Genomic DNA, 22,709 nt, shown 5'->3' with positions numbered 1-22,709 from the left:
TCAGCTACACTTTGTTGACATTCATGCTCCAATGAAAGAAAATGGTTGTAGTTAGTTGGGAATACAATTGCTGGTTTGAGTTTTACATCCTGAATTAGAAATCCCCCAGAATTTTCTTCAAAAAAACATCGCCCTGAAAAGCCTAGGTTACAAAAAAATTGACTGGAACAACATTTCAAATCTAATGATTTGGCGCACTGAGTAATGATACAACACAGAAGGGGACCATTTGGCCCATCGTGTCCATGCTGACCCAAAGACGCGCAACCAGGTACCCTTTCTAATCCCATTTTCATGCACACGACCCACAACCTTGCATCTTACAGCATTTAAGGTGAAGGTCCTGGTACAGTTCAGGGTTTCTGCCTCCACCATTAACTCAGGCAGCGAATTCCAGATACCCATCACCCTACGTGTCCCTTCTGCCACATGGTTTGAATCTCTGACCCCTGGTTTTTGAACTCCCAGGCTCCTCCTGTCTACTCTATCCCTGCCCTTCACAAATCTGTATACCTCAATCCTGTCACCCCTCAGTCTGCCCTGTTTCATGGAAAACCCCCAATCTCTCCTCGTCGCTACATTCTAGTAGGGAACATTCTAGTAAATCATCTCTGCACTCCCACTAGAGCAATTACATCCTTCCTGTAATGTGGTGACCAGAATAGCACACAATACTCCAGTTGTGACCTCACCAGTGTCTTATACAACTCCACCAATATTTGCCCACCTTTGTATTTTATACCTCTGCCAATGTAGGAGAGCATTCCATTTGCCTTCTTTACAGCCTTATCTGCCTGTACTGTAACATTTAGGGACCTATGCACTTGCACACCAAGATCTCTCACTTCCTCTACCTCTTTCAGTATATTCCCATTTTGTGTATATTCGCGCTCACTGTTTGACCTCCCCAATGCATTATCTCACACTTATCAGAGTTGAACTGCCACTTTCCTGCCCCCTCCACCAACCCATCAATTTGAAGCTTACAGCTATCCTCCACACTATCCACTACACGGCCAATTTTTGTGTCGTCTGCAAATTTCCCAATTGCGCCCCCCACCTGAGAATTTCTGTTTGCCCACAAATTAAGGGTAAACTGTGCATCGCAAGTGTCTTCCCTCACTGCATTTGCTCGGTTATTTATACCCAACATTTGGCAGTTTAATTTATATTTCTCTATTCAGCGTGAGCATCTGCCCACAATCTGGCCAACAGACCTTTTGTGCACATTCTCACAGCTGAGGTCTTGCAGTCTTGACCACAAGCCATCGCAATTATGCTGCATCTCCCCCTGCAGCAACTGAAGGAAAGAAGGGCGGCTGACCTCTTTGACATTGAGCAACACCTCCACAGCAGATTGGTGCACAAAGACCGTCCTTCCAACTGCAGGCAAGCCTGGAGAAGAATGCCAAGCCGAAACTCCCAAACTGTTTCCGACTCCAGTAGTTGCTCCAATTATTTAAGGCACAAAAGTCTTTTTTCAAACGTTCTCCTTCTATCCAAGGCTCTCACACAACGTTACAACCCAATGAGTGTTTATTATCCCATCCTGCAAGCATGGCACAAATCCAAGAGGTTCACTTCCATCACCATCTGCTCTCACAGGAGGGATTTACAAAGCAAATCCGAGTTGCATACTACATGTTTCTTAATCGACACAAAGGTTGGGTGGCATTTGGGCATTTGTCTGCAAATGCCTTGAACATGTACGATCACAGAAATCATCTCTCTGCTCTGCTCACAGGATAGTAAAGGGATGCAGAGCAAAATGGAGGCTTTCCCAAAAATGCTAAACCCGTAACTATTTAGGAGGTGGTGCCAGGACAACAGCAGACGTGAGAGGGAGGGTTCAGACTGGGATCTTCTCCCACTTTTGGCTTTGTACCATGGCACCTTTGATGTGTCTTCTCCATTCACACATTCATGAAGCATGTGCTCTGAAGTGAACATCATCATATGGAATCACAGAATTTACAATGCAGAGACACCAATTCAGTCCATCGAGTCTGCACCGGCCCTTGGAAAGAGCACCCTACCCAAGCGCACGTCTCCACCCTCTGCCCGTTACCAGTAGCCCCACCCAACCTTTGTTTTTTGGACACCAAGAGCAATTTAGCATAGCCAATCCACCCAACCTGCTCATCTCTGGACTGCAGGAGGAAACTCGAGCACCCGGAGAAAACCAACACGGACACAGGGAGAATATGCAGACTCCGCACGGACAGTGGCCCAAGCCGGGAATCGAACCTGGGACCATGGAGCTGTGAAGCAACTGTGCTACCGTGCTGCCCATGCTATTGGCTGTCTGTTCAAAGCGGGCTTAGAACTCATTCGGCACATCGGGGAGGGATGCTCCAGCCCCAGAGATTCGGCCTGGCCTTGCTTTGTAACCTGGGTCTAGGCTTAAGCTCCCATCTGCTCCTGGCAGTTCCCTATTAATTTCCAGTGCTTTTAGCTGGAACTCTCTTTAATGCTTTTGCCTATCTTTCTAATTCCAACTTCACCATTTCTGTTTGAAAAGCTCTTATCTTTCTTTTGTGCCGTATTCTAATTGTTTCATTTGTAACTGGACCTGAGCTATTTTCGCAGATTTTTGCCATGACCCAGGCTGTGCTTTTGACATCTCTTTCTAATTTAAATGCTGAGCGACCTCTTCAATTATGTATACCTTCCTGGATTTAGCCAGCACTCTCCCACGTTCATCCAGTGTCCGTGCGGGTCCTCTCTGGCCGCACCGGCAGCCGCCCCCCCCCCCCCAACAAGTCCCCAAAAGACGCAGTTGTTTGGTAAATTGGACACTCCGAATTCCTCCTCAGTGTATCCGAACAGGTGTCAGAGTGTGACAACTGGGGGCTTTTCACAGTAACTTCATTGCAATGTAAGCATACTTGTAACACTAATAAAGATTATTATTTTTCATTTTTATCCCTACAGCCTTTCTTATATAGTGGGACCACATTCACGGTTCTCCAGTCCTCTGGCACCTCTCCCGTGGCCAGGGAAGAATTAAAATTTGGATCAGAGCCCCTGCAATCTCCTCCCTCGCCTCCCACAGCAACCTGGGACACAATTCTTTCGGACCTGGAGATTACACCCCCAATACCTGTCACTCCATGTGGCAATTTGCTCAATAACCTCACAGTCTCTCTCCCCGAGTTCCATATCTGCCTCCTCGTTCTCTTGGGTGAATACAGATGTGAAATATTAATTTAACACCCTATCAATGTCCTCTCACCCACAGATTTACCCCCCCCCCCCCCATGGTCCCTAATGGACCCTACGTTTTCCCTAGTTATCCTCTTCCCATTGATATATTTAGAGAATATCTTTTTTTAAATCTTTATTGTCACAAGTAGGCTCAAAGGCACTTTCAAAGGAATTTCTTGAAGCTAGCATACATACTTTCCCACTTCGCACCAATTCCACCCCGCTGGTTCAGTTTTCAGTAGCTACGTGCGAGTATGCACCTCAAAGCAACCTGTTTTACTCTCACTGACGTTTGTGAGGACTAGCGCTTTTCCCATGGAACATTTAGACAGTGAGCTTAAGCAGGTAGCACCAGGAGATTCACAACAGGAAAAGAACAGAAACTTGGTTTTTTGGAGAGTAAGCTGAATAATTCTTGCAACAGCTGCAGTGCTCGTGACTGCGTAACTTACAGGACTGGGCTTCCCAAACTGTGGGCCGCGTCGTCAGATGAGATTTTGCGGCCACGAGCTCCGAAGCAGCAATGGCCTGGGGCGGCACAATGGCACAGTGGTTAGCACTGATGCCTCACAGAGCCTGATTGCTACTGCAAAGAAAAAGCTTGTGAGAAGATCGGTCTTTTATTTCAGTTTAAATACTTCCCACCATCACTTCCCTCCCTTGCTCACACAAATCTCCCCCCTCCACCGCTCTGGAATCCACACCCTCTTCCCACATCTACAGCTTTATGGGGCTGATTTAGCACAGGGCTAAATCGCTGGCTTTGAAAGCAGACCAAGGCAGGCCAGCAGCACGGTTCAATTCCTGTACCAGCTTCCCCCAACAGGCGCCGGAATGTGGCGACTAGGGGATTTTCACAGTAACTTAATTTGAAGCCTACTTGTGACAATAAGCGATTTTCATTTCATTTACCCCGCAGCCCCGCTCTGATTGTGGGGTCACGGCAACTTTCGAACTTCACAATGGGGCCACAGTGGGCAAAGGTTTGGGTGGCACGGTCATAGGACTCGGATGTGAAAGTAGATGATTGTCTGAACAGAATTGTCTCTCAGAATCAATTCAGTCTGGCTAAATGTCTGCAGGATTCCACTTGCTGACTCACTCATGCAGGAATGGTTCACAACACTAATCTACCAGGACAGTAGAAAGCTGCACTGCACTGCACTGGCACAGCCTCCTTGTGTTTTCAAGAAATGTCCTTCCTTTTCTCTGACACTTCATTTCTCTATGCTTTCCACACATCCCTTTATTAAAATACTCAATTTTTTATATACACTATTTCAAATTGAGTTTAATGTTACCCAGGTGTCTCTAAACTGCCTTTAAATTAATCTTTCAAATTTCAGCTTTGTGACAAATGCAAATGTACTTAAAGAAGCTCCTTCCTTTCTGCAGCCTCTCATGGATAGAGGAATAATGAACTGATACAAGCTCAGAACCTTTATACCTTTTTATGTTGAAGCAAGGCATATGACACAACTTCCCCACACTATACCAGATTTCATATAAAATCTGCATACATATCCCTTGGCAGCACTTCATTGTCTTTATTCCATTCACACCACAAGACAAGCTGGAAGGTGAATGTTTTCCACTTGCAGTATCTGACAGCGACCATTAACTGCTTAGCTGAGAGCTTGTTCGCAAGATACCTTTTGTCACCACATGACGAATGTTCTTTCAGAACAGTGAACACATCAGTCTCAAGTACTCTTGCTTTTACCTGTCAAAGTTGGAATTGCTAGATGAAAGAAGACCAAAGTCCATCTAGCTTACCTTCTACCATACTGGCTTTCACACGATTCACGAGAGTTGTTGACTAACTGTTGAAATCAACTTCTACCAATGAGTTCACAATAGACCTGGACATTGCAGAATAAAGGATTAAATGATAAATATGTAAATAAATAGTCCTCATGATCACTGACATAAAATCATAACAGAGCATGGAGAGAGATAGTTCTATGTAGAGTCTCGTATTGAGTCTGCATTACCAACAGTCCAGTCTAATCTGTATCTCGATCTATGACTATCACATCTAAGATCAGCAATGCTGATAACAAGAGCCATAATGCGAGGAGAACCTCTAATAATGAAGACCTTTGAGAACCATAGGCCCAAAGTCACCAGTTTCCTTCCAAGCATGCTACATTTTCCACATGCCATGCCCCCAATTATTCGTCGACTGTATGAACTTTTCGGAAATAGATCTGTCTTATTTTTCATTCAGTGAGAACCTTTTGTCATGGGTTAACAGCTTGTTTGAATTGTTATTGCTTGCAAAACAAATGTTTTCCGATTCCCTCCAGAGCTCAAATTCAAGAAAACGTCCTACGATATGGTTAATCGAGGCAGTGCTCCCTAAGTTCAAGCTTTAATTTCCAAAGGGATAACAAATGGAAAATAGAAATAAATACAATGTGATACATATTCCACAAAATAATTATAATCTGCTCACAAAAAAGAACATGTGACAGAACAATAGATGATTGATCCTTATATACTGTAGGTTACAGCTGTTTTGCCTCTTTTAGTCAAACATCTGCGCAAATTGCCTGTCTACAAAACCTTACTGTTAGTTTGCATATTTTTGTGTCATCTTTATTTCCATTAGAATTTCCTAAATTTATAATGAAAGCTGCCTGAATAGATTTGTCACTGCAAATAAACCTCAATTTTGGGTCTCCCAGCTCCTCAGTCCGTACCAAGAGACAAAAACCAAACCTAATTCTCTGGTATGTCCTGCAATTATATATCACTATTTTATAGAAATATTACTTAAACAAAAACAGGACTTTAAGCCAGAGACTGAACTACATCTGTACGCTCTGCTCTGTTTCGATTCACTGTGGGCACTGCCACAGGAGGTCGATTGACACATATACAAAACAATGCACACCATTTTGTGTCACTCTCCAGCATACTTTAGCTATCACACTTCACCTTTTGGTGCCACATTTAAAAAGAAAAGCATTCAAAAAAGCCTTGAATGGCCTTGTCCGTTGGTGTAAAATTCTACCCTGGACAGTTCATCTTGCACGCATCGTAAACCTTTTTGACATCTTTAACTGCTGATTCTCAGTACTCAGAAAATGGGTCTTGAAGCAGGTCTGGGAGAGTGCAAAGGACAGAGTAAGAAAATAAGGTTAAGGAGCAAAGGTAACTAAAGACAGCGATTGACGACTGCCAATCATGCTGCATTACCCACTTGCATCCTATCCTATTAAAAACAATATTCTTGACACAAACCTATGATTGGTGTGGGTTTAACGAAAAATAAAAGCCTGCTATACCCATGCACAAAAGGTTGTGTTGCTGCTGACAGCAATGATACAATCAGTTTTATGAAACATCCGTTCTTGTGGGCAATCTCTTGTTCTTGTACAACCTAAGTGGCATCAATAAACGCCCCCTGTAGTTCCCCATATTATTCAAAATGGCAGCCTGGCCTTTCATCCCCAATCAATTTGGGCATAAAGTGTGTGAAGTCTGAACGCACTCACTTCTGACTGACCAGCCAGAAATAGGACTCATCCAGTTTTCTGCGGCCTTTCCCAGATACACAAATAAGGTGAGCTATTTTGCATTATAATCATTTAGAATTAAAGTCAGAATCTTTAGAAGTAAATGTCATTGCATTGTTCATTTCGAGGGATCAGCTGCCTCTGACCAGTTCAGCTCAAATGAGAGTGAGGTTTCCAAATCATGGCCTTGTACAAAAACTAAACAGAGAGAGAGAAAAAAATTAACCGAAAAGAACTTACTTTAACCTGGACTTTCTTGGAACGATGGGGCAGCTGCATCAACATTGCCTACTGGAGGTCTTAAAAACGATGAAGGAACCTAACTGGAACATTGGGCTGAGGAGCAGGAGTAGGCCATTAGGGGAGGTTGCTGCATAGTGGTATTGTCACTGGAACAGCAAACCAGAGACCCAGAATAATGCTTTGGGATGCCAGGTTCGATTCCCGCCACTGCAGATGGTGAAATTTGAATTTGATAAAAATCTCTGGAATTAAAAGTCTAATGATGACCATGAGCAGCACGGTAGCATTGTGGATAGCACAATTGCTTCACAGCTCCAGGGTCCCATGTTCGATTCCCCGCTGGGTCACTGTCTGTGCGGAGTCTGCACATCCTCCCAGTGTGTGCGTGGGTTTCCTCTGGGTGCTCCGGTTTCCTCCCACAATCCAAAGATGTGTAGGTTTGGTGGATTGGCCATGATAAATTGCCCTTAGTGTTGGGTGGGGTTACTGGGTTATGGGGATAGGGTGGAGGTGTTGACCTTGGGTAGGGTGCTCTTTCCAAGAGCCGGTGCAGACTCGATGGGTCAAATGGCCTCCTTCTGCACTGTAAATTCTATTATGAAACCATTGTCAATTGTCGTAAAAAAATCTATCTGGTTCACTGATGTCCTTTAGGGAAAGAAATCTGCCATCCGTACCTGGTCTGGCCTACATGAGACTACAGATCCACAGCAATGTGGTTGACTTTCAACTGCCCCCTCAAGGGCAATTAAGGATGGGCAATAAATGCTGGCCCAGCGACGCCTACATCCCATGAACAAATGTTTTGAACAGGCCTTCGAGCCTGCCCCACCATTCAGTAAGATGATGCCTGATCTGATAATCTCTCAACAGCACTTTGCCATCTTCCAACCAGAACCCGTCATTCCCTCATCTATCAAAAATCTGCCTAACACTGCCCTGAATAAATTCAATGACCCATCCTCCAATACTCTGGAGGTCAGGGAATTCCACACATTAGCAAACCCTCAGAGAGAAAAAAAACTATTTGTCTCGGTCTTAAATGAAAGGCCGATTCTTCTTAAACTGTGCCTCTACTTGTAGACTCCTTCACAAGAGGAACCATTCTCCCAGTATCTACCCTGTCGAGTCCCCTAAGGATCTTATATGTTTCAATAAGATCACCTCTCATTCTGCTAAACTCCAAGATGTTTCCTCTTATGGCAGAGTCAAAAATTAAGAGTTTAGTAGTGCACGATAGTCATTATTGTAAAGCGAGTAGGAAATTCAGGAGGAAATATCTTCATCCACAGGATGGTTAGAAACTGGAACTTGCCATCACATGGAATAGTTGAAGCAAATAGCAATGATGTGTTTAACGAGAAGCTGGATAAACATAATATGGAGAAGAGATAAGGTTTTTATGATTGGATTGATGAAGTAAGATGGAGGGAGAAAAGTGCAGAGCATTAACACCAGCATCGAACTGTTTGGGCCAAATGGCATGTTCCTATGGGTCTATATATTGCCAATGCAAAAGAAAGAGTGAAAGAGTAGGAAATATGAAGGGAGGTGGTATGGGGTAAAAATTAGAAAGGGATCCAGAGTAAACCTAGTGGGTGATAGAAAAAGTGAGGAGAGGTATTAGTGAAGGTCCTTCTGAAGTAGGGATTTTGTGGCAAGTGGGGTTGAGAAATGCAGGGCGAGGTGGAAAGCAGGATGTATGATAGAGTGCACCAGAACTCTGAGAGAATAGTGGGTAAAAAACAGAATCACAGGAGAATAGGGAGAATAATTAAAGTTGGAGAAAAGGAGAGGGTAAGAGATGACAGGAATCAGGCAGGATAACATTAATAAGCAATGAGGAGGGTGATGTGTTAAGTGAGTTGGTTCAACGTTGACTGCAACTGGATGCAGTGAAACTAGAAACAGGCTTCCGACACAGGAGATGGTCCAACACTGTTTTATTGAACTTGCTGATTGCTGTACATAATCTGCTGTGGGTTGACACTCTATCAATCTAACTGATAACCTCCTACTGGCTTGACCAGACTAGCTCTCTGCCACATGGAGATGATGCTCACTGGCTTGTGCACTCTAACTATCTCAGTAGCTGTGTCCTGTGAGAGAGAGCGAGTCTTGATGCCCTGTGGGCTTTATAGTAGTGGTGTCCTGTCTGGTCATTGGTTGTTCTGTGTCGTGAGTGTTCATTGGTTATCCTGTGTGTCAATCACTGCCTGACTGCATCTTATTATATACATGAGTGGATATTATGACAGAGAGTAGGGAAATGGGAAAGGCAAGGATACGTGAAGAGATATGGAATTGGAGCAAAGTTGGTGGAAGGGAAGGAACAGAGAATAAGGAATGCAAGGAGGGAAAGTGTGAGAGGACGGGAAAAGGGGCAGCTGCTTGGCAGGGAACAGGAGGGACAACAGCAAGGCGATAAAGCCAAAGAAATCAATCAGAAATCATTTAAAAAAGGAGAAGGGATTATAGAAATCAAAACCACGAGGGGCAAGACATAGAGCTCATGATGAGGCCGACTGTAGGTAATAGCAATAAGTAATTCATGTCCATCACAAAGTGGGCAGCAGGGTGGCATAGTGGTTAGCACTGCTATCTCACAGCGCCAGGGAACCAGATTCAATTCCAGCCTCGGGTGGCTTTGCACATTCTCCCTGCATCTGCGTGGGTTTCCTCCGAGTGCTCTGGTTTCCTCCCACAGTGCAAAGATGTGCAGGTGAGGCGGATTGGCCCTGCTACATTGCCCCTTCGTGTTCAAAAAAGATGTGCAGGTTAGGCTAAGGGGTTACTGGGATAGGGCGGTGAAGTGAGCTTGGGTGGAATACTCTTTCACAGTTCCAGGGTCGCAGGTTCGATTCACGGCTTGGGTCACTGTCTGTGTGGAGTCTGCACGTTCTCCCCATGTCTGCGTGGGTTTCCTCCGGGTGCTCCGGTTTCCTCCCACAAGTCCCGAAAGATGTGCGGTTAGGTAATTTGGACATTCTAAATTCTCCCTCCGTGTACCCGAACAGGTGCTGGAATGTGGTGACTAGGGGCTTTTCACAGTTACTTCATTGCAGTGTTAATGTAAGCCTACTTGTGACAATAAAGATTATTATTATTATGTCGATTATTAGCCAACTCCCTACCTGTGAATTTTTTATCTGATGGTTCCCTTCTTTTTACTCTTCATATTCTCCAAACCTAATGAAACGCCTGCCCAGCTTTCAGTCTTCTGTACTAAAGGTGGGTACGCGCAGAATGTTATTATCTCATATTTCTCTTTACTGATGCAGACTGACCTGCTGCGTATTTCTCAATACACAAGAAGAGATGCTTTCAAAATCCCAGGATCAGGGGTACCTCGAATATTTCAGGTTTCACCCATGACTGGATTAATTTCTCTTATTTTAGAGTGTTTTGCATGTATAACATGTGGTAGTAGGGTTCTGGGCCCCATATCTAAGGAAGGATGTGCTGGCCTTGGAGAAAATCCAGAGGAGATTCACAAGGAATGATGACTGGAATGAAGGACTTGTCTTATGAGGAGCAGTTGAGGACTGGATAGAGTTTAGAAGGATGAGGGGGATTTCATTGAAACTTACCGGATGCTGAGAAGCCTGGATAGAGTGGATGTGGAGAGGATGTTTCCACCAGTCGGAGAAACTAGAACCAGAGGGTATAGCCTCAGAAAGAAGGGACGATCCTTTAAAACCGAGGTGAGGAGGAATTTCTTCAGCCAGAGGCTGGTGAATCTGTGGAACTCTTTGGCGCAGAAGGCCTTGGAGGCCAAGTCACTTAATTGATAAGAGGATCAGGAGTTATGAGGAGATGGCAGGAGAATGGGGATGAGAAACATATCTGCCATGATCAAATGGCGGAGCAGTCTCAGTGGGTCGAATGGCCTAATTCTTATGGTGTTACGCGATCATAGAATCCCTACTGTGCCGAAGGAGGCCATTCAAGAGTGAGTGACAGCTGAACGAACCCAACCCAGCCTCCTGGACAAACAGTCACCTGAGCCTGCAGCAAGCTACATGCGGTTAAACTTTCCACTTTTATTCTGGGTGTTATTAATTGCTTCAGATCGCTCCTCACTTCCATTTCAAACCCCACATACACCTGGGATTGGCAGCAATTAGCATTACCAGGAACACAACAAATTGCCATTTAGGGAAGTGTCTCAATCGAAGCTCAACAGCATGTCAAAGCTGAATGTGGCCAGCTCAGTGCCACGGTTCACAACCTTGGTGTCCTAACAGACCCAAAACGTGCTTCTGATCAGATATTTGCACCATCACTAAAACCTTCTACTTCCAATTTCTCACGACCCACCCTCCATAAAGATCCAAAACTCTGCTACCTGAGTCTTTTCTTGCACAAAGTTTCACCCACCCATCTCTCATCTGTAGCTCGCTAATCTACACTGGCCCCTGGTTACGCAATTTTCATCTTCCTTTTTAAACCCCTCTATGGCCTTGCACTCTCCCCCTCCCCCCACCGCCACCACCACCCACTCCCAGCCTATTTCTGTAATCTCTGCCAGCCCACAACCCTCTAAAATATCTGTAACCATGGGCGTAATTCTCCGGTATCGGCGCTATGTCCGCCGACCGGCGCCAAAAACGACATCGCGCCGCCCCAAAGGTGCGGAATCCTCCGCATCTTGGGGGGCCCAGCCCTAACCTTGAGGGGCTAGGTCGGCGCCGGACTGATTTCCGCCCCGCCAGCTGGCGGAAAAGGCCGTTGGTGCCCCGCCAGCTGGCGCGGAAATGACATTGCCGGGCAGCGCATGCGCGGGAGCGTTAGCGGCCGCTCACGGCATCCCCGGGCATGCGCTGTGGAATCTGTCTCTTCCGCCTCTGCCATGGTGGAGACTATGGTGAAGGCGGAAGGAAAAGAGTGCCCCCACGGCACAGGCCCGCCCGCGGATCGGTGGGCCCCGATCGCGGGCCGGGCCACCGTGGGGGCACCCCCCGGGACCAGATCGCCCCGCGCCCCACCCAGGACCCCGGAGACCGCCTGCACCGCCTTGTCCCGCTGCTAAGAGAGGTGGTTTAACCCACGCTGGCGGGACAGGCATCCTAGCAGCGGGACTTCAGCCCATCCGGGCCGGAGAATCGCGGGGGGGGGGGGGGCGCCAACTGGCGCGGCGCGATTCCCGACCCCGTCGAATCTCTGGTGCCGGAGAATTCGGCAACCGGCAGGGGTGGGATTCACGCCAACCCCCGGCGATTCTCCGACCCGGCGGGGGGCCGGAGAATCTCGCCCCATATGATTCTAGCCTCTTCAGCATTTCGGAGTTTAATTCCTTCAGTAATGGTGGCAGTGCCTTCAATTGCCTCAGCTCTCAGCTCTGGAATTCCCTCCATAAAACACTCTACTCCTCCAGTCCTCATTCCTCCTTCACGATGCTCCTTAATTACTCCTCTACTCGTTCCTCCTTCACGATGCTCCTTAAATACTCCTCTCCTCATTCCTCCTTCACGATGCTCCTTAAATACTCCTCTCCTCGTTCCTCCTTCACGATGCTCCTTAAATACTCCTCTCCTCGTTCCTCCTTCACGATGCTCCTTAATTACTCCTCTCCTCGTTCCTCCTTCACGATGCTCCTTAAATACTCCTCTACTCGTTCCTCCTTCACGATGCTCCTTAAATACTCTCCTTGTTCTTCCTTCACGATGCTCCCTAAATACTCCTCTCCTCGTTCCTCCTTCACGATGCTCCTTAATTACTCCTCTCCTCGTTCCTCCTTCACGATGCTCCTTAATTACTCCTCTACTCATTCCTCCTTCACGATGCTCCTTAAATACTCCTCTCCTTGTTCTTCCTTCACGATGCTCCTTAATTACTCCTCTACTCATTCCTCCTTCACGATGCTCCTTAAATACTCCTCTACTCGTTCCTCCTTCACGATGCTCCTTAATTACTCCTCTCCTCGTTCCTCCTTCACGATACTCCTTAATTACTCCTCTACTCGTTCCTCCTTCACGATGCTCCTTAAATACTCCTCTCCTTGTTCTTCCTTCACGATGCTCCTTAATTACTCCTCTACTCATTCCTCCTTCACGATGCTCCTTAATTACTCCTCTACTCATTCCTCCTTCACGATGCTCCTTAATTACTCCTCTACCCATTCCTCCTTCACGATGCTCCTTAATTACTCCTCTACTCATTCCTCCTTCACGATGCTCCTTAATTACTCCTCTACTCGTTCCTCCTTCACGATGCTCCTTAATTACTCCTCTACTCATTCCTCCTTCACGATGTTCCTTAATTACTCCTCTACTCATTCCTCCTTCACGATGCTCCTTAAATACTCCTCTACTCGTTCCTCCTTCACGATGCTCCTTAATTACTCCTCTACTCATTCCTCCTTCACGATGCTCCTTAAATACTCCTCTATTCGTTCCCCCTTCACGATGCTCCTTAAATGCTAACTCTTTGACCAAGCTTCTGACCAGTTGCCTTTATTTTTCCTTAATGACTCCGTCAAATGATGCTGTAAAACATTCCTGGAAGCCCCTTGGCTTGTTTTGTTATGCTGAAGGCGCTATATAAACACAGGTTGTTGTTGTAGCTAACATTGTTTTTATTCATTCGAGGGCTTCGCTGGCTAGACAAGCATTTAATGCCCTTCCCTCATTGCCCTCGAGAAGGTGGTGGGGAGCTGCCTTCTTGAACTGCTGCAGTCCATGTGGTGTAAGTGCACCCACAGTATGGTTAGGGAGGGAGTTCCAGGATTTTGTCCCAGCAAAAATGAAGGAACAGTGATGTATTTCCAAGTGGGGATGCTGTGTAGCTAGAAAGGGAACTTCCAGGTGGTAGTGTTCCCATTTATTTGCTGCCCTTCTCCTTCTAGATAGTAGCGATCGTGTGTTTGGTAAGTGCTATTGAAGGAACAATAGTTCCTGCAGTGCATCTCGTAAATGGTCCACTGTGCGTCGGTGGTGGAGGGAGTGAATGTTTGTGGATGGGGTGCCAATCAAGCGGGCTGCTTTATCCTGCACGGTTAGTTGAATGAGTGTTTTTGCAGCTACACTCATCCAGGCAAGTGAGTGTATTCCAACACACTCCAGATTTGTGCCTTGTAGGTGGTGGACAGGCTTTGAGGCGGGAAATGAGTTACTCGCCGCAGGATTCCTAGCCTGTGGCCTGCCTCGAAACGTTAATTCTGTTTCTCTCTCCATGGGGAAAAGAACAATCTCAGCTGGGCAGAGATGGCATCATATAAAAGGTAAATGGACTAACAGTTAATGTACACATGGCCAATGTGATCATCGAGACTAGCTTTGATCGCCTAATGGATCAGAGAGAAACTTTTCAAACTGCCCCAATCCTTACTAGCCTATTGTTTATCTCTTTTAGAAGATCACATGGTTATTTGTGAAAGTGTTTGGGGTGTTGGGGGGGGTGGGGGGGGGGGGTGCAGAGAAAGGTGGATGATTAGTGTCTGGTAAAATCCTCGAGGCAATCGTGATTCTGCGGCAAGCTTGGAATAAAAGATCTTTTCCTGCCAGTTATTTTTAGATGTTTGTATGTTTATCGGCTTAGCCTAGGCAGTGCTGTTTCCACACATAGTTGAATATTTAGAACCCAAATGATAGATGAGCCTAACTCTACGACTATTAAATTTCATTATTGTGTACCTTGATGACTTAGCAGTGATGTATAAACATATAAAATACAACTCATACATGTTGAGAGACTTTTTTAAATCTCAGCGCTGCATTCATGGAAGTGTGGTAATTGCTGCTGACTTTTAAATCAATAAACCTTTCACATAACACCGGCATGCTTCCTACTAATTCAGAGACAATAAGCAGTGAGCTGGTCTCTGTCTACCAAGTTCTTTTGGAACCAATTTAAATGTCAACGGTTGTCAGGAAATTGAGCAAGCCTTCATCATAACCTCAGGTCTTGTCCTTCTAATGGGTGCACTGTGAGATAAAAACAAAGGTTCGGTCACTTCCTGCTCAATGAAACACCCGTAAAGGCCCAGAGAGCTGCCATGAGTTAGCATCACCCCATCAACACACTATTTGAAGTATTTGGCAGCACAGTGGCAGAAAGGATGTTGACACCTTCCTTACAGCAAAATAAAGCTCACGTGAAATGAAGTGCTTGCAAAGAACAGAACTAAGTCTCCTGAGAGGATGGTGCCAGCTTACCCTCAGAATCACAAGTCAATGATAGGGTTATGAAGCCTAAATGCAGTGTCAGCCTCCTTTATCATGCCCCAGACTACAGGATTAAATTGGCATATCCGTGCACACAATCCCAAAGCAAGCTATTGCACACTGGTTAGATCTTAAGTAATGTTATGACCAACAAGGTTATCCTGGGCCATCGCAAGCAGTTGCCTTTGCCCTTGTGGGCATATATGAAGAGGAAAAACAGGGATCAGTTTCTGAGCCATTACATTGCCCAGAAAAAGTGTAAAGCATTGTCATATCATTGTGCACATCACAGTGAGGCAGCTTCCATGTCCAGATGTGCTCTGCCAGCACCATCAGTAAAGCCAAGAAACTGTGTCAGATCATTTTCTATGAGAAGACTAGGAAAATGTCATAATCCAAGCTGCCAGATAGGACATGGGCTTGTTTTAGTGAAACTCAGAGTGTGAAAGAGTGTATCATTTACTAACACATTAATAAAGGCATAAACTGCCCCATTTCATATAGAAAGGTGGGTCCCTAATAATACGGAGTGCAAAACTACTGCAACTACTCAGATTAATGTTTGCTACACCCTTGCAACACAAATATTCACAGAAAATAAACTGCGTACTTTAAAAAAAAATCTGTATACATAGAATGATGCCCAGATAACCTCTGGGAGGATTGGCAAAGCTATAGTACAGCAATCATGGATTGTGTATCAGTGCTGGATTTGTGACAATTGTCCTCATCTAAATAGCCAAACACTCACAACTCTTGCATTGATTTATGCCCTACTCACTAACGAGTTTAGTTAACCAATGTGGCAGAACAGATTAAGCAGTTGTAATTACTCAGTTAAGTCATGAGGACCCAATCTCCAGAAGGGTCAATTTTAGTTCAATGGACCGGAATCCACTGGAATTTTTGTAATTTTTCATGACAGAGAAATGTGAAAAAAGTTCCACCTATTAATGACCTGGCCTTCATTACAAAAGGAAAATATTGCAAACACTGGAAATCTCAAATAAGTACAGAAAATGTTCGAAATACACAACAGATCTGACAGCATTTGTGAAGAGTGACTCCCCCGGCAATTCTCCGGACCCCGATGGGCCGAGCAGCCACCCGTTTTCGGCCAGTCCCGCCGGCGTGAAATAGACATGGTCCATCCTGGCGGGACCTAGCTTGGAGGGCGGCTGTGGAATCCTCGGGAGGGGGAGGGGGAGATCCGGCCCCCACGGTGGCCTGGCCCACGATCGGGGCCCACCAATCTGCAGGCGGGCCTGTGCCGTGGGGGCACTCTTTCCCTCCGCGCCGGCCTCTGTAAGGCTCCGCCATGACCGGAGCGGAGAAAAAAACCCTTGCGCATGTGCAGGAAACACACCAGTGGTTCTGCGCATGCGCCAACTCGCGCCGGCCCACGGCAGCCCTTCGCCGCCGGTTGGCGCGGCGCCAACCCCTCTTGCGCCGGCCGAGCCCCCGGAAGTGCGGAGGATTCCACAACTTCCGGGCGAATTGCGGGAGCATTGGTGGATCTCGTTCTGGGGAATGTGTTGGCCTGAGTGGATCAAATATCAGTGGGAGAGCATTTTGGGGATTGTGACCATTGTATCAAAAAGGTTTAGGCCATAGAAAAGGACAAGGTTGCTTAATTGGTGGAACTCCAACTCCAATGGGATGAGAATGCATCAGAGTCGAGCATGTTGGAATTAAATGCTGGCAGAAAAGACGGGGCTTCAAAGAAAACGCATTGCAGGCAATGTCAAAGTATATTCCCCAGAAGGGCATAGGTAGAACAAATAAATCCAGAGCACCCTAGGATGATAAGAGCGATAGAGGTAAAGGTGAAAATGAAGAAGCTTGCGCATGACAGGTGTCAGGTAGAAAACACAATGGAGAATTGGTCTGAATATAGGAGCAGAGGTGAAGTGAAAAAACTAATAGGAAAAGCAAGGTGCGAGCACGAGAAGAGACTGGCAGCTAACATTAAAGGGAATTCCAATGTCTTCTATAAGCATATAAACAATTAAAGGGTGGTAAAATAAAGAGTAGAGCTGTTAAAGAAGGTTAAAAAAGGGACTTGCAGATAGAAGCAGAGGGAAATTGCTGAGGTATTAAATGAGTTCTCTACAGCTGTCTTTTCAAAGGAAAAAGATGCTACCCAGACTGAGGTGACAGAGGAGGTAACTTGAACACTCAAAGAATTTACAATTGAGAAGAGGAGATGTTCGGAAGACTATCTTTACATAAAATTAATACGGTACTAGGTCTGGATAAAGTGCATCCAAGAGTGTGGAAGTCACAGAGGTAGGAGTGATTATTGTCCAGCTTTCCCTAACAAACATTACACGCTTGTTCAAAAATGGGTGCAAGGATAAAGCTGGCAACTACAAACCAGTCAGTTTGACGTCAATGGTGGGGAAATCACTGGAAACTATAGTTCGGGACAAAACCAATAGTCAGATAGGCAAGTGGGGGGTAATTCAGGAACGTCTGCATGGATTCATTCAGGCAAAAGCACATTCAACTAACTTGGAGGTTTTGAGCTGAGAAAGTTGATAATAGCAATGCTGCTGACTTGGTGTAGATTGTTTTTCAAAAGGCTTTTGATACAATGTCACCCAACAGATGTGTGAGCAAAGATTCTAGCTCATTGAGTAAAAAGGAAAGTAGGCACTTCAATAAGAAATTAGCTGCATGACAGGAAACAGAGAGTAGTGATAAATGGTTGTTTTTCAGATTGGAATTTGTAGTGGAGTTCTCCAGGGCTCAATATTGGGAACCTTGCTCTTCCTGATAAATATAGAATGGTGTGCAGGGCAAAATTTGCAGATTATGGGAATATTTGTGGTGTTGTCAAATGTGCTGAGGATAGTTTTGAACTTCAGAAGGACATAGACATGTTGGTGGAATGGACAGATAGGTGGCAGATAAATTTCAATGCAAAGTGTGTGGTGATTCATTTTGACAGGAATAATATGGAGAGACAACGTAAAATAAGGGAGCTCTAAAGTAGGAGGGATCTCGGGGCATATGTACATTTGAAGGAATTTGTTCAATCCTGGTCTGCTCTGTGTTTCTTTTTTAAAATTCCTGGCCTGCTTTTAGGTTTTTTGTTTTGAGCTGAAACCACCCCACCCCGCCCCACCCCCGCTGCAAGCTGCTATATGGACTGACCAGACAGACCCCCGACTAGGTAGACCCCCTTGATTCAGTATGTTCTGTGGCATGACCAATGATGTCATTTTGATGGACTTGGCAAACAGCCAATCAGCATGTTTGAAATCCGGGTTTTTGTTGGATTCTCAATTGGGAATCGTGGAGCCTTCCAGAAGATTCTGGTAAATCCAGGCAAGCTTCATTTAGTCTCTTGTTCTGAACAGACCTAGAAAGCAACATACAGCCAGTTTAGGCTCTCTCTGCCACGCGATTGGAAATGCTTTCAGATAGCCTGTGAGAGGTTCCACAGGAGGCTAAAGCAGATTTCTCTCAGCTGGGGACCTGTGAAAAAAATACTTTCCTCTTCCTGCACAACCTGGGAGCTGTGGGCAAGTAGGCATTTCTGTTCTGTTCAGACTCCAAGAACAGCCAGGAGCTGGTTTAAGAACTCGCCTTCTTCCAGGCCTGTGAAAGACTGTGCTGATTGAAAGACTGCAATCAATAACCAGGTCTGTGAAAGTTTAATCTCTGATTGAAAGGCTAGGGAGCTGAACGTTTTCTCTCCCTACAGATGCTGCCAGACCTGCAGAGATTTTCCAGCATTTTCTTTTTGGTTTCAGATTCCAGCATCTGCAGTAATTTGCTTTTATCCAGTAGATTGAACTCTGTGAGTCTGATGGTCCATCTGTTGGCTGCTAGTGAGAATTGCACCAACCTCGGGGAATAATCTGTGTACAATCTGGTCAGTGGAAGTGAAGACCATTCCTGGAGAAATTGCACAGCGTGAGAGATCTAATTAAAGGTAGATACTAAAAGATCCAAAACCCACCGATGGTTTGCAACACCTCGTATTCGGAGAAGATCACCTACAAAGACCACAACCTCAGCCATAAAGATACTCATCTCTCATTTCCCAGCTTAATCCCTGTTGTTTTGATCCTTTCCCATCCCTCACCTTGTGTCTGCCTCATGCGTGTCTGGGGGAAGGATGGTACAGAGTTGGGGGAATAGTTAGTTTAGCAGACTCTTGTTCTACCATTGCCATTATCTACTTATTTCTTTGTGTGTTAAAAATAAACAGTTTTTAAAATATTTTACTTAAAAATCTGGTGCCTGTAACTAGTCAAAGGTCAAAGAGCTCAGAAAATACACAAATTGGTTAATTCACCGTTGGGACTCCGGGGTCTGTGGGGCTGGAATGGACTACACATTCGCCCAGGGTGCCATAACGACATAAGACATTGAAGATGGCAGGGCATGCTGAGAGAGCAGTTGATAAAGCATATAGTACCTGAGGCTTTATTAATAGGGGCACTGAGTACAAGAGGAAGGAGGTCGTGTTGAATTTATATAAGGAACTACTTAGGCCTCATCTGGAGTACTGCATCCAGTTCTGAGCACCATACTCGAGGAAGAATGTGAAGGCGTGAGAGAAAGTACAGGGAAGAGTCACAAGGATGGTTCCAGAGATTGAGATTTGATTTGATTTATTGTCATTTGTACCGAAGTACAGTGAAAAGTATTTTTCTGAGGCCGAGGGAACGCACACAGTCTGTACATAGTAGACAGAAAGAATAATCAACAGAGAACATTGACAAATGGTAAAGCGACAATGATTGGTTACAGTGCGGAACAAGGGACATGAGCAAGAGCAACATAGGATGTCGTGAATAGTGTTCTTACAGGGAACTGATCAGTCAGAGGGAGAGTCGTTGAGGAGTCTTGTAGCTGTGCGGAAGAAGGTTCCTCTGTCTGGCTGTGCGGGTCTTCAGATTTCCGTACCTTCTGCCTGATGGAAGGGTCTGGAAGAAGGCAATGCCTGGATGGGAGGAGTCTCTGATAATGCTGTCTGCCTTCCTGAGGCAGCGGGAGGTGTACACAGCATCAATGTGGGGGTGGCAAGCTTGTGTGATACATTGGGCTGGGTTCACCACACTCAGCAGCTTCTTGCGACCTTGGATTGAGCAGTTGCCATACCAAGCTGTGATGCAGCTGGATAGGGTGCTCTACATTGCAAATCTGTAGAGATTTGTGAGGGTCGATGCAGACATGCCAAATTTCTTTAGCTTCCATCGGAAGTGGAGACATTGTTGGGCTTTCCGGACTCTTGCATCAACGCGAGTGGACCAGGACAAACATTTGGTGATGGTGACCCCCCAGGAACTTAAAGCTCTCGACCATCTCCACTTCGGAGCCATTGATGCAGACAGGGATGTATGTTGTGCTACGCTTCCAGAAGTCGATGATCAGTTCCTTGGTCTTTCCGGCATTTAGAGAGAGGTTGTTTTCAGTACACAGTCTAATTCGTCGTTGTTTGAGATACGGCCCACCACAGTCGTATCATCCGCAAACTTATGGATTGAGTTGTAGTTAAATCTTGCCAGACAGTCACAGTCAGATAACTGTAGCTATGAGAATAGATTGGAGAGGTTGGGACTGTTTTCTTTGGAAAAAGGAAGATTAAGAGGAGACTTGATAGAGGTATTCAAGATCATGAGGGAAATGGCCAAGGTAAGTAGGGAGAAACTGTTCCCACTCAGGAGAGAATGAAGAACCAGAGGATACAGATTAAACTAATTGGGAAAAGGAGTAAGAGTAAGAAAAAAAATCTTTCACCCAGAGGTTGGAGTCTGGAACAAACCTCCTGAGAGGGGCGGAGGCAAGTTCGGTCGAGATATTCAGACGGGAATTGGATTGCTATCTGAAAAGAAAAAATGCGCAAGGTTACAGGGGCAAGGCAGGGGAGTGGGACCAGGGAGAACGCTCTTTCAGAGACCTAGTGAAAAGAGTCAACAGGCCGAATGGCCTCCTTCTGCACTATAAAGATTCTGCGATTTTGATAAGAGTAAACATGGAGAAACCATTTCCATTGGCAGAAGGGTCAGGAATCATAGAACACTGATCAAAAGCCAATGACAAAAGGACAAAAAGCTACACAGGGAACACAAAAAGCAGCAAGTCGTAATGATCTGAATGCACTGCCTGGTGGAAGGAGATTCAATTGTAACTTTTAACTTTTAAAAGGGAAGTGGCTAATTGTGTGATAAAGAAACTATTGCAGCGCTATAGGGAGACAACATAATTTGATAGCTCTTTCAAAACGTTGGTAAGCCAAATGGTATTTCTCTTGGCTTCGATGTGACCCCCTGCAAACACAATGCCATGGTCCTTTATGAATATTAACACAATGCCAGCGATTCATCTCCTATCGTAATGTCCAAATAACAACGTTGGGTACGAAAGGAAAGCTGTGCTATAATTGCAGAATATCACAATGGAATAGGGCAACCAAGAAATAATTGGTTCCCAAGTCAGCAAATATGGAAAAGGTACAAATTTCATTTCCCAAACACTGTACCTACAACCTGCAGCATGTCTTGCCCCAGAAGGACCTGTCAGAGCCTCAAAATGTCCTTGCAAATACCTAGGGCTCGCAAAACCCAATTCCTAAGCCTATTTGCAATAATCCACTTAAAATCATGACTTAAGGATGGAGCAGTCATTGGAATTCCCGTAAAGTGCATTTCAAACACGCAGGCCGATGTTGGGTGAGCCCAGGTGTGGGCTTCAGTTGTAATGCCTCCTGAGGCCAAATATCCTGCCAACAGTGATTATCCAGGCTGCGGCCACTTGGGTGAAGGCAGCATCTGGCTGGCAGAGATGGGTGAGGGGTGGAAAGGCTTATTTACGTCATGCATGTCCTGAGCTCCATTTCAGTTCAGTCAAAAATGTTTGACTTTTGATGCTGCTGGGGGGTACAATGAAAGGTGTGTGTGTGTGTGTGTGTGTGTGTGTGTGTGTGTGCGCGCGCGCGCGCATGTGAGACCCATTGTTTGGACTTAGTTGGAGTGTTCAACTCAATTAAAATATGGGGAAAAATGCATTCATAGCTCTGAAAAATTAGACTCGAATCCATTTTAAGATTCTGCTTCATGTACATATGTATTAAATCAGCCTCATCTAACACTGGTTTATTCTCCTCATTAATAAACGCTTCACATTTTTTCATGATCTACAGTAGCGGTGCTGAAAAATGAAAAACATCTTCTCCATTTCTGTCATAGCTTCCCCTCATCTGAAGTAAACCAGTGTGCACGTATCACACGAGAGGGCAGTATAAATGCACAAACCGATAGAGCAAACAGAAGGCTCACAAAAAAGTAGGTGGAAAGCATCAAGTGTTGGAGTTCCAGAAAATAAAACACATCGCACGAGTTCCAAAGTGATCTTTATGCCTACGAATGCATGAAAAATGGAGATTATAATGCCTTAATCTTTCTTTCACTTCAAGACAATACATCCTTCACTGATCTGTAAGACATCAATCCATTCAGACTGAAAACGCTCAGCAGGTCAGGCAGTGTCTGTGCAGCGTGAGGGAATTAACATTTCAGGTGAAATAAATGTCCATCCCTCCCGACAGATGCTG

The 22,709-nt window shown here is 45.3% G+C and overlaps 1 protein-coding gene across 3 annotated transcripts in view; it reads right to left on the bottom strand.

Annotated features, from left to right (window-relative positions):
• Positions 1–22,709, bottom strand: part of pot1 (protection of telomeres 1 homolog) — a 436,401-nt gene that overhangs the window by 217,765 nt on the left and 195,927 nt on the right. The window lies entirely within an intron of this gene.

The sequence above is a fragment of the Scyliorhinus torazame genome, chromosome 19 (genome assembly GCF_047496885.1).
Source record: "Scyliorhinus torazame isolate Kashiwa2021f chromosome 19, sScyTor2.1, whole genome shotgun sequence".
Taxonomy (NCBI): domain Eukaryota; kingdom Metazoa; phylum Chordata; class Chondrichthyes; order Carcharhiniformes; family Scyliorhinidae; genus Scyliorhinus; species Scyliorhinus torazame.
This window is presented reverse-complemented; position numbering and strand designations above follow the sequence as displayed.